The sequence below is a fragment of the Culex quinquefasciatus genome, chromosome 3, assembly GCF_015732765.1.
Source record: "Culex quinquefasciatus strain JHB chromosome 3, VPISU_Cqui_1.0_pri_paternal, whole genome shotgun sequence".
NCBI lineage: Eukaryota > Metazoa > Arthropoda > Insecta > Diptera > Culicidae > Culex > Culex quinquefasciatus.
This window is the reverse complement of record NC_051863.1, coordinates 36,102,101-36,114,577: the sequence shown is the minus strand read 5'-3', so window position 1 is coordinate 36,114,577 and position 12,477 is coordinate 36,102,101. Positions and strand designations below refer to the sequence as shown.

General features: G+C 35.7%; 1 protein-coding gene across 3 annotated transcripts in view; it reads left to right on the top strand.

Moving 5' to 3' along the window:
- Nucleotides 1–12,477, top strand: part of LOC6041806 (mucin-5AC) — a 133,511-nt gene that overhangs the window by 119,221 nt on the left and 1,813 nt on the right. The gene's annotated exons all lie outside the window — the stretch shown is intronic.

Genomic DNA, 12,477 nt, shown 5'->3' with positions numbered 1-12,477 from the left:
GAAAAAGTAAACACATTTCTATTAATTTTCTTATGATTGGGTTCTTTGAAAGCAAATACATAAAAGAACTAGTGTTGCAAATATGATTCATATATCTTTATTTTAAAAATGAAAAACAAAGATTACATTCAAAAATTTGCTTATTTGACTTATTTTAATTTTTGCTTGTTTAAGATTGTATAGATATTGTTTTTGACGATTGCAATTAAATTCCGTGATATATTTTTTTAGAATTTTTTTTTCAAATTTCAATGATCGTTGCAATTTTTTTAAGTTTTTGATACATTTTTTAATATTTTAAAAACATTTCCAGCGATCTATTTTCAGTATGAATAATTTGGTTTTCAAGCTTTTTAAAAAAAATATCACTAGAAAGTTGTTCTGGAAAAATACATTAGTTTTACTTACTTATTTATTTGAAAAAAAGTAACTAGAAAAAAAACTTCAAATTGAAGTAAACACAGTCAAAACTGATAGAAATAACATGTAGTCTCTTTTTGCAAATGTTAAGACAACAATCCAAGTTTTTTCATTAATTTCACAATTTTACGAAATGAATAATTTTGTTTTCCTGCACAGTTTTTTCAGTTAAAAAAATATCAATATAATAATTATAAGAATTAAATTCAAACATGAAGAATGTTCTTATACTTTGTTAAAATTTGATCACAAGACGTTGGGCAGGACGGACGTTGGGCAGGACTGTTTTAGATCATCAAAAAAAATTGCTTTCCTTAATCAGACTGTAGTCCCAGTTCAATACAATATTATTTCGTCGCACATTTTCTTCTTGGTATTTCAGCTGAACTCTTTTGAGTCTCACTGATTAGCGTTCATCAAAGAAAAATAAACCGATCAAACAAACCGGAGAGAAAGAGAGAAAAAAAAATCTATCGTCACGCGCCACCTTAAGTTTTATAATAGAGAAAGTAGAAAAGTGCCATCATTCCACATTCCATCTTCGTCAGTAGTGGACACAACACGTATACACCCTGTAGGATTGGCTCTCGGTTCGTGCAGATAAAGCTATCTCGATGATGCGATTGTAGTTCTCCAATGTCTTTTTCGCTTCAGTCGTTTGTTGTCGTTCTTCAACTTCTGTATCGACCAGCTACTCACGAAACCTCCCTTCCACCCTCCACAAACTCCCGACTCCCCTGCCTTGTTCAAATAACTACTCATTTCACACCCCCTTTTTCAAACACCAACCAGCCAGTTTCTAGTGCAGTTTAGTTGGATGTTTTTATTAAATTCAATTTCGGCCTCATTTTCACCTTCAAACGGCATATTAAAGCGCGACATAATTGACATTTTCTTCTCCACATTTTTCCCACGAACCCCAACCGTCAATTGACCAATTTAGAACGCAAACCACGACAGCAACAACAGCCTCGCCAAATCAACCCCACGCCCGTCGTCAAACGTAAACGCAAACGTGTCGGTTGTGGTGGTGGCGCTAATGAGCAGCAACCCGATGGCCCACCGGCGGCCCAGGCCAACGGTCATCATCATCGTTCGGCGGGGAAAGTGCACGAGATCACGGATCGATTTTTGGTGCTGTCGTCGCCGGTGCTCGTAGTTACGGCTGGCGGTGGATGGCACAGCGAGTCGATTGTTTGATGTTTTGGTTTTTTGAAGCTTTTTTCATAGGGATTTGTTTGATGTAGTTGCTAGAAAAATGGATTATTTTTTTTTAATTTATTTTCAAATTACCGATATAAAACGGCTTTTCACTGAAATAAGAAATACCTGCGAAAATAATTACTCTTTCTTTATAGAAAATGTTGTTCAAATGATAAGTAAGCTACGCAATAGCCATGTTTCAGAAACTTGTTTTTAAAGAGCGATTCTCTGCGAGACATTCAATATTACGCCCTTTTAAAATGTTAGTCTTGGTTTAAAAATTTTGAAAATATTTTTTTCAAAAAGATCGGAAACTTTCATGAATGTTTCATATTTTAACATTGAAAATCGGACCATTAGTTGCTGAGATATCAACATTAGAAAATGGTGGGCTGTTTGTGTGAGACTTAGAAAACATCAATTTTCCTGTTTTTAATCCTTTGTATGGCAATATCGCAGCAACTAAGGGTCGTATCAACAACGTTCAAAAAAGCAAAGCATAGAGAATTTTCTCAGCTTTTCAAAAATATTTTTTTCGAAAGTGGGCAAACATGTGCATTAATTTAAAAAAAATGAAACGACTATTTTCAAAAAAGTCACCTAAAAATGGATTAAACTTAAAAACGGTGCACTTTATCAAAATTTCACTTGAGTATTTTTTGATTGCATGTTTGATTTTACATCGAAAAAAGACGTTGAAAAATTTTTGCGACCATTATTTCGATTTTTTGAAAAAAATCAGTATTGATTCAAAAATTCATAACTCGGTCAAAGATTTTTTGCACAACCTGGACATTTCTGAAAAGTTGGCATTTTATGTTCTCTAAAACATATCAAAAATTTTAAAAAAAATAAAAATAGTGTTTTTTGCAAATCAAGTTATAGTGGCAAAAAGTTAAATAAAAAATCACCAATTTTTTTTACCGTGCATCATTTTTTTCAGTGTGGTCCATATCCATACCTACAACTTTGCCGAAGACACCAAATCGATCTAAAAATTCCTTCAAAAGATACAGATTTTTGAATTTTCATACATCATTTTTGTATGGCCAGCTGCCAAATTTGTATGGAAAATTATATGGACACACTAATGGTGCAAAATGGCTTCTTTGGGCATACCGAAGGCACCAAAAAAGTTTCAGTCGGATTAAAAAATACAAAAATTAAAATTTAAGAAAAAAGACCGATTTCGTAGAGAATTGCTCAAGGTCATCGCTGTATTAGAGAAAAAAGACTGTTTTTTTTCGTTTTCGTCATTTTCCCATTTTTGCGCGTGGCACGTCGAAAACCCCAGTTTTTATTTTCAAAAACTCGTATCTCAAAGTATTGAAAACATAACTTCACCATTTTTTGATATCTTATGTAAAAATTTTCGAGGAATCAAGTAAAAATATTTTCAAACATAGGCTCTTTGGTCCCGAGACCTTCAAAACAGCATTTTAAGTTTTCATACGACCTTTTCAAATGTTAAGCTAGATTTTTGAAACTTCTTACTATTTTTCCCAAACAGCCAAACTAATCACCTTTCTTTTGCGCCTAACAAAGCTAAAATCGCATGAAATGGCGTGGAGATATGATTTAAAAATAGGTGTTTTTTTGCGAAAATCGACGAAAATTGCCATTTTTCGGACCACCCTAACACGGCGTAGGTCACCCTAATGGACAAACAAAAAAAACGGGTCTAATTATTTCGGCCAAGGAACAGCCAGAACGTTTTTTTTTCGAATCGTGTTTTCGTGGGGAATTGCTGAATAACAATACTGGAAACATTTTTAATGGCAAGCAAAATAAAATTTCGATAGCTAAAGTTTGATAGCTTACATTCAGTGAAGTTTTACAGCATTTTCATTAACTGAATTTTCAGTAAACGATTCAATAATTTAGATTTTACTGAATTCTCAGTTAGGTCGTTGCAAATATTTTTCAAAGTTTGGTCAGAGTCGAGGGACATAAACTTCAAAAAATATTTGCAACACGGAAAAAAATCAATTCTCGATTCTCGATTTTTTACTGTAAACGGCCTTACTTGATATTTGTCATTTTGACAGATGATTGACTGAAATTTCAGTGAAACGGTTGTCAAAACAACTGGAATCTCAGCAAACAAAAATTCAGTGACATTTTTTCAGTTTGCAATTTCATGATTCTGATAAGCAATGGGCAATATTTTTTTATATATTTCTATATTAAATATTTCATAATCAAACGCTTGATTTCACTCGGCAGCGTACTGTTTGGACGGTTGACAGATTTACTTATTTTTAAGCAATTTTTTTGAATTAAATATACTTTATTGAATCTTTCTTATAATAATTACATTTGGTTTACATAATAAGTGGTCAGCTGTGGCTCTTCAGCTTTAGTTTGCTTTTCGTGATTTAAACACTGTTCATTTTCATAACTTTAAAAGTATATGATTTATCATTTTTGTAACACTAGGTACAATGAGGAAAAAAAAATGTTAAGAAAACATAACCTAACCTAAAACTAACTTAAACTTACCATAAACTAAACCAATCCTTGAATCAAGGGGTATTCAGAAATAGCACATTTTTCCCTGAATTTCAAACATTTCTCTTGAATTTTCTGATCCAACGTTTTTACTTCTGCTAATTCATGAACCTCACTTGATCTTGTCCAGCCAGGAACATTCAACACCATTTTGAGTACCTTGTTTTGGACACGCTGGAGCTTCAATTTATGAGTTCTAGCGCAACACTCCCAAACAGGTACTGCATACTCAATAACGGGGTAAATTATTTGTTTGTAAACTGCTAACTTATTTTTCAAAGAAAGCTTTGATTTTCTGTTAATTAAAGGATACAAACACCTGATGAGAATGCTGCACTTGTTCAATATTTTGTCTACATGCTGCCGAAACAAAAGTTTCGAGTCAAGTATGAGACCTAAATAGACAACTTCCTTTGACCAGGGTATCGAAACATCATTCATTTTAATCAAAACATCATCCTTTGGGACAAATCGGGCCGATTTGGAAAGTGGAAAAATGATGGTTTGAGTTTTGGCTGCATTTATGCGAATTTTCCAGTCGCCAAAGTATTCAGAAAGAACGTCAAGACCCTTCTGAAGACGGCCAACTAAATATCTGGTTATTTTACCCTTATAAATAACGGCAGTGTCATCAGCAAAAAGTGACAACACACCATTACCAGGAAGAGTAGGCAAATCAGATGTAAAAATATTGTACAGAAGTGGTCCGAGAATACTTCCTCCTTGGGGAACCCCCGCATCAATGTTGAATAATCCAGAAGCAATCCCATTCAGAAAAACCCTGAACGATCTCTCCGAAAGATAGTGCTGGATAATTTTGATAAGATACATTGGAAAACCGTATAAATATAGTTTATGTATCAAACCATCATGCCAAACATTGTCAAAAGCCTTCTCAACATCCAACAAAGCCATAGCAGTTGATTTAGACTCAAGCTTGTTCTGCTTGATGATTTTAGTTACTCTCGTAAGCTGATGAGCAGTATTATGTCCCTTGCGGAAGCCAAACTGCTCATTCAAAATTATATTATTATCGTTGGTAAAATCCAAAAGCCTTGAATAGATGACCTTCTCAAAGAGTTTGGACAGACTACTCAAAAGACTAATGGGACGATAACTTGTTGGCGACGTTGGATCTTTTTGAGGCTTCAAAATTGGTATGACTTTGCCCAGCTTCCAATTGGTAGGGAAGTAACCAAGTTGCAAACATTTATTGAAAATATTGGCTAGATGTTGAAAGAACTGATCACTCTGTTTTTTCAACACCAGATTAAAAATGTTATCAAAGCCAGGAGCTTTCATATTTTTCATTTGTTTTACTGCAACTTTGACTTCCTCACCAGAAACATGGGAATCTGCTGGAAATTCAAAGGTAGAGTTATTAATTGTTGAAATACTATTGGCAACTGATGTTTCTTTACGGCTGGTCATGGAAGCGCCAAGATTATGTGAACTAACAAAATGAAGCCCAAGTGCATTTGCCTTTTCCTCGGATGTAATCAAAGGAGAATCCTCAACAATAAGAGGAGGAATAGGCTTTGGTTTGTTTTTAAGAACTTTTGAATGTTTCCAAAATGGTTTTGAATAATTCCCAAGCTGGCTTACATGTTTTGAAAATTCTTGATTTCTGATATTGTCAAGTCGGTCTTGTATGATTTTGTTCAAATTGTTAACTGAAATCTTTTTGTCATAGTCCCCAGTCCGTTGATATTGTCTCCTATAAACATTCCTAAGTCTAATCAAGTGTTTAGTATCTGAGCAATTCTCTGAGATTTCGGTCATTCGATTTTTTTTGTATTTTTTAATCCGGCTGAAACTTTTTTGGTGCCTTCGGTATGCCCAAAGAAGCCATTTTGCATCATTAGTTTGTCCATATAATTTTCCATACAAATTTGGCAGCTGTCCATACAAAAATGATATGTGAAAATTCAAAATCTGTATCTTTTGAAGGAATTTTTGATCGATTTGGTGTCTTCGGCAAAGTTGTAGGTATGAATATGGACTACACTGAAAAAATTGATACACGATAAAAAAATTTGGTGATTTTTAACTTTTGTCACTAAAACTTGATTTGCAAAAAACACTATTTTTTTCATTTTTGATATGTTTTAGAGGACATTTCAGAATGGGCCTTTGACCGAGTTATGATTTTTGAATCAATACAGATTTTTCAAAAAATCGAAATATTTCGCAAAATTTTTCAACTTCATTTTCCGATGTAAAATCGAATTTGCAATCAAAAAGTACTTTAGTGAATTTTTGAAAAAGTGCACCATTTTCAAGTTATAACCTTTTTTAGGTAACTTTTTTGAAAATAGTCGCAGTTTTTCATTTTTTTAAAATAGTGCCCATGTTTGCCCACTTTTGGAAAAAATATTTTTGGAAAGTTGAGAAAATTCTCTATATTTTGCTTCTTCGGACTTTGTTGATACGACCCTTAGTTGCTGAGATATTGCCATGCAAAGGTTAAAAAACATGAAAATTGATGTTTTCTAAGTCTCACCCAAACAACCCACTATTTTCTAATGTCGATATCTCAGCAACTATAGGTCCGATTCACAATGTTAATATATGAAACATTTGTGAAATTTTCCGATCTTTTCGAAAAAAATATTTTCAAAAATTCAAAATCAAGACTAACATTTCAAACAGGCCAAACATTCAATATTACGCCCATTTGAAATGTTAGTCTTGATTTAAAATTTTTGAAAGTATTTTTTTCGAAAAGATCGGAAAATTTCACGAATGTTTCATGTTTCAACATTGTAAATCGGACCTATAGTTGCTGAGATATCGACATTAGAAAATGGTGGGTTGTTTGGGTGAGACTTAGAAAACATCAATTTTCCTGTTTTTAACATTTGCATGGCAATATCTCAGCAACTAAGGGTCGTATCAACAAAGTCCGAAAAAGCAAAATATAGAGAATTTTCTCAACTTTCCAAAATATTTTTCCAAAGTGGGCAAACATGGGCACTATTTTAAAAATGAAAAACTGCGACTATTTTCAAAAAAGTTACTTAAAAATGGCTATAACTTAAAAACGGTACACTTTATCAAAATTTCACTAAAGTACTTTTTGATTGCAAATTCGATTTTACATCGAAAAATGAAGTTGAAAAATTTTTGCGACCAATATTTCGATTTTTTTTTTAAATCTGTATTGATTCAAAAAATCATAACTCGGTCAAAGATTTTTTGCCCATTCTGGAAATTTCTGAAAAGTTGGCATTTTATGTCCTCTAAAACATATCAAAAATGAAAAAATTAAAAATAGTGTTTTTTGCAAATCAAGTTTTAGTGACAAAAGTTAAATTAAAAATCACCAAATTTTTTTACCGTGTATCAATTTTTTCAGTGTAGTCCATATCCATACCTACAACTTTGCCGAAGACACCAAATCGATCAAAAAATTCCTTCAAAAGATACTGATTTTTGAATTTTCACATATCATTTTTGTATGGACAGCTGCCAAATTTGTATGGAAAATTATATGGACAAACTAATGATGCAAAATGGCTTCTTTGGGCATACCGAAGGCACCAAAAAAGTTTCAGCCGGATTAAAAAATACAAAAATTAAAATTAAAGAAAAAAGACCGATTCCGTAGAGAACTGCTCATCTACGTCAATATCAGTTACCTTAAAATTAACAGGAACCTCCCGAACGTTGGCAGCCTCTGCTTGGTTGATAGCCTGCTGGATCACCTCCAGCGAACGATCAATATCGGCAGAAGTTTCCGGGTGTTGATCATAGTCGATGTTGCTGTCGACCACTTGCTGAAACTGCTGCCAGTCAACGTTGTGGTAATCTTTCCGGGTTGGTTGCCGCTGCGGAGTAACGGAAGCTCCAACCTCCACAACCACCGGATAGTGATCAGAACTCAACTCTTCAAACACCTCAGGATGAGCCACGTTCTCAGCCATATTGGTAATGAAGAAGTCGATGATTGAGTGATTCCCAGACCGAGCCACCCTCGTTGGACGATCTGGACTCACAACGTTGTAGTATCCGTTTTGCAGATCGTTGTGCAGAATCACTCCGTTCCGATTCCTCCTGCTGTTGCCCCAAACTTCATGCTTCGCGTTGAGGTCACCAGCGATGATGTACTTTGCGCTCCGCCGTGTCAGCTTCTGGATATCGCTCTTCAGTTTTGCTGCTGAACCATCTCTGGCATTCACCTGACGTGGGCAGTATGCAGCAATGAAGAGTACTGGGCCAACCGAAGTGGGAATTTCCACCCCAACGGCCTCGATGATGTCCAGCTTAAAGTGTGGCAGCCGGCGTGGCTTGAGATCACGATGAACAGCGACAAGCACACCTCCTCCTCCAGAGGTGGTCCTATCGAGCTGCGTCGCGATCTTGTAGTTTTGCAGATAAACTTTTTCACCGGGCTTCAGATGAGTTTCCGTGATGGCAGCTACGTCGATCTCCTTCTCGCGAAGAAAATCCACCAGCTCTAAGTTCTTCCTCCTAATGGAGCAAGCGTTCCAATTCAGCAGCTTGAGGGACCTACGATCCATACTGGATGACGAACGAGGTCAGCACTTCAATCTGCTGGGTCTTGGTTTTGCATCCACGCAGTGCAGCGGACATCTGTTTGAAAATATTGAGGAGTTCGGTTGAGGTGTAAAGATCATTACCATTTTCCTCAACTGCTGGTTCTTGGGTTGGTCTTGGCTCCTGGCTGAAGCCCGGTGGTGGCGGTCTCGGCTCCTGGCTGGAACCCGGCCGTGGATGATTCATCTCAGCTCTCTTCCTGGGATCCAACGGCAACGGTGCCAAGTTCGGGACCTGGCGTCGCGGTTGAAGAGGTGGAAAATTTTGCTCCACCAGGGCTGGAGGAGTTCTACGACGCTGAGGCTGATTCTTCGTCGATGCTTGCTGCCGAATTTTCACGAACTCAGCTCTCTTGGGGCACTTTCGGTCGGTTGACGAATGCTCACCGTTGCAGTTGAGGCACTTCACCAGCGAATCTTGGATGCACTGGGACGTGATGTGCGCATCAGTACCACATTTGGCGCAACGACGCTTCAGGTGGCAGTTCTTACCTCCGTGCCCGAAACCCAGGCAGTTGAAGCATTGTGTGACGTCACGATGCACTGGTCGGTATCGCTCCCACGACACGATAATGTTGAAAACCGCTCGAATTGCCTTCAGCTCAGGAAGCGTCGTCGATCCCTTAGCCAAATGCAGCAGGTAGAGCTGGTCACGGTACTTGATGTCTTTGTTGCGTCGGCTCATTTTGTGCACGGCCAACACATCCAGTTTCAAAACTTTTAGCTCGGCAGCTAATTCCTCCACTGGCATGTCGTACAGACCTCTGACGACGATTTTGTACGGCTTATCCATGGCGACATCATGGGTAAAGTACTCCGCCTCGTTTTCGGTCAAGTAATCCTTGACCAGTTGATAGTGCTGCCTGGATTGCACCAGCACCTTAAATCCGTCCTGACACAGACGAATGTTGCCTAGGACTTTCCCAGACTTGATGAGTTCAACCAGCCCCGCTCGAAAGTCGATCGTTGCTGCTGATTGCCGCACATAAAAAGGAGGCAGTTTCTCCTTTCGCTGTTTCACTTCATTCTCCTTTGCTTCCGCTACCTGGTCCTCGTCAGGCAGTCCAGCGAACTTGTTGTTCTTCAAAAGCTGCTCCTCGTGCGATGAAGAGTTCTCCTCCTCCTCATCCATCGGTACAGTACCGTCGCTCTTTTTCGTCTTTTTGCTGTTCGATGTCACTTCCAAAAGCACCTTCCTTTTGGAAATCCCCGGTTTTTGGCCATCAGTTGAGGCCTCAACCTTCCTTTTGGAAATTCCCACTTTTTTGCCTGCTTGAGCCGCAGGTAGGGCGGTATTGCCGGCGTTTTGCGCCGGGACGCGACGAGTCATGTTGATTCAGACAACCTTCACCAACGAATGCTCGGATAACAATCATTTTTAAGCAATGATTTTACTTCATTGCCGAATTTCAGCAAAAGTAATGATTACTGAATCGCATTTAGTTATTTATTTTGCCAAAATAGCAATCCAGTGATTTTTTGAAAGCACATAAGGCTGGAACAAATTTTATTTAAAGTTTTTTTTTGAATTAAATATACTTTATTGAATCTTTCTTATAACAATTACATTTGGTTTACATAATAAGTGGTCACCTGTGGCTCTTCAGCTTTAGTTAGCTTTTCGTGATTTAAACACTGTTCATTTTCATAACTTTAAAAGTATACGATTTATCATTTTTGTAACACTTGGTACAATGAGGAAAAAATGTTAAGAAAACATAACCTAACCTAAAACTAACTTAATCTTACCATAAACTAAATCAATCCTTGAATCAAGGGGTATTCAGAAAGAGCATATTTTTCCCTGAATTTCAAACTTTTTTTTTTATTTAAAGTTGTTATCACACACCCTCCAAAGTTGGCCCGAAAAATCAGGGGGTAAAAAATGTTTTTTTACAAATATCTTCAAAATTTCAATGGAAATTTAAGTGCAATCAGCTGAAATTGATTTAAAATGCATTCCCTTAAATTTAAAATCATTTCAGCATGTTTGAATTGATTTAAACAGATTTAAAATTTAGGAAAATTTTGGATATTTTTTTCGCTATTTTTTTTTGTTTTCGTCAAAATTTACTTTTTTTTGAAAACTTATGTTTGCAAAACAACTGAGCTAGTGTAAAAAGCATTTTAAAATACGTTTTTGCATTCAAATGTTGAGACTATATTTTTGAAGAGGTCCTATAAACATATGAAACACAATAGCTTATAGGACCTTTAAAAAAACTAGTAACGTAAATTTCCAATGAATCTAATGATTTACATTACATCATTTATCATGATACCTTTTGGTACATGATGAATAATGTAAATTTACAGTAATATATTTTTCTGTGCACAGAAAAAAAAATTACAAAGCACGTAATTGCTGATTCTTATGTAAACTCATAAAGGTGGCTTTGGTTATGAACGCTCCCTTGAAAAGTTATTTATAAATGTTTGATTCTGGGGTGTAAAAGTAAATTATGGACAAAAAATACTTTTTCGCTTGTTGGCTGCCATTTACACCAAAACTAATATTTCTTCAAATTTCTTTCGGCGTTCCATAGGGATTAAGTTGGGCTACAATGTCCTTGCATTAGGTTTGACCAAAATTAAGAATATGCCCAGAATCCAGGGCTGTCTCATTGTTCCCCACTCATTTTAGCCCATGAGTAACAATGAGACACTTTGATTTTTCTTCATTAAACATTTCAAAATCAATGTAAATCTTTCAAAACATGAATTAAAAGTGATTTTTGGCATATTTATAGAGTTTTAACTTCATTTAACCAAAGATACAAAGTTATTTTGAATAAATATATGGATTTTACAAAATTTAAATACTTTTTAGTAAAACTTTTGTTAATTAAAGTTTAATGTTGGCAAAATTGCTCTAAAATGTTCAAGGCAAGTCACCTGTAATGGAACAATACAAAAACATGATGTTTTATTAGAAAAGTATTGATTTTCGTAGAGTGTCTCATTGTTCCCCAGCTGTCTCATTGTTTCTGGCAAGTGCGTCTACAATGAGACAGTTGAATAACTCTGACTGTAGATGTCGGATCGATCTCATATTTTGGTCACAGTTAGAACACACTAAAAGAAAGAAAATGCAATAAAAAGCTCATTAAAACATGCTGATGAAAAAATTAGAAAAATCGTTGAAAGTTGAAAACCAAAAGTGTCTCATTGATGACTACCCTACCCTACATGATAAATAATATAAATTTACAGGAACTTTTTTTCTGTGTAGAGAAAATTTACACAGGCAATTATATTTTATCTTTAGTTGTCATACGATTGAAATTCCTCCTATGGCATCATAAGATGTTGCCAAAAAGTGCCATATAACTTTAAAATTAACTGACACAAACTTGCAAAATATTTCCTATTTTTTACTGCAAAAAAAATACAGAAAATTTATTGACGGACCCGTAGACTTAGCCAGAGAAGGATTATGTAAACGAACTCACATTTAACAAAATTAACAAGGGAGGAAGGAGGCGTGGACATACCGTGCCGAGATCTTGGGAGAAAGGATATTTGCATTCCGGTCGGTAAACGAATTCAGGTATATATGGTTGTGAGGCTAAAGTACGTAATTTTCAATGATTTTATTCATTTTTATCAATTAATTTATGTTGAAAAGGGCGGTCAGAAAATGTTACTGGAAAACTGTTTTTTAAGGGCGTTCTTTTGACTTGTAAGCATCATGATGTTTATAAAAGTTCAACAAAAACAAATCAATTACAATTTCTAGTGTAACGAAATTTCGGTATTTTGGTTTAAAAAAATAATCAGATTA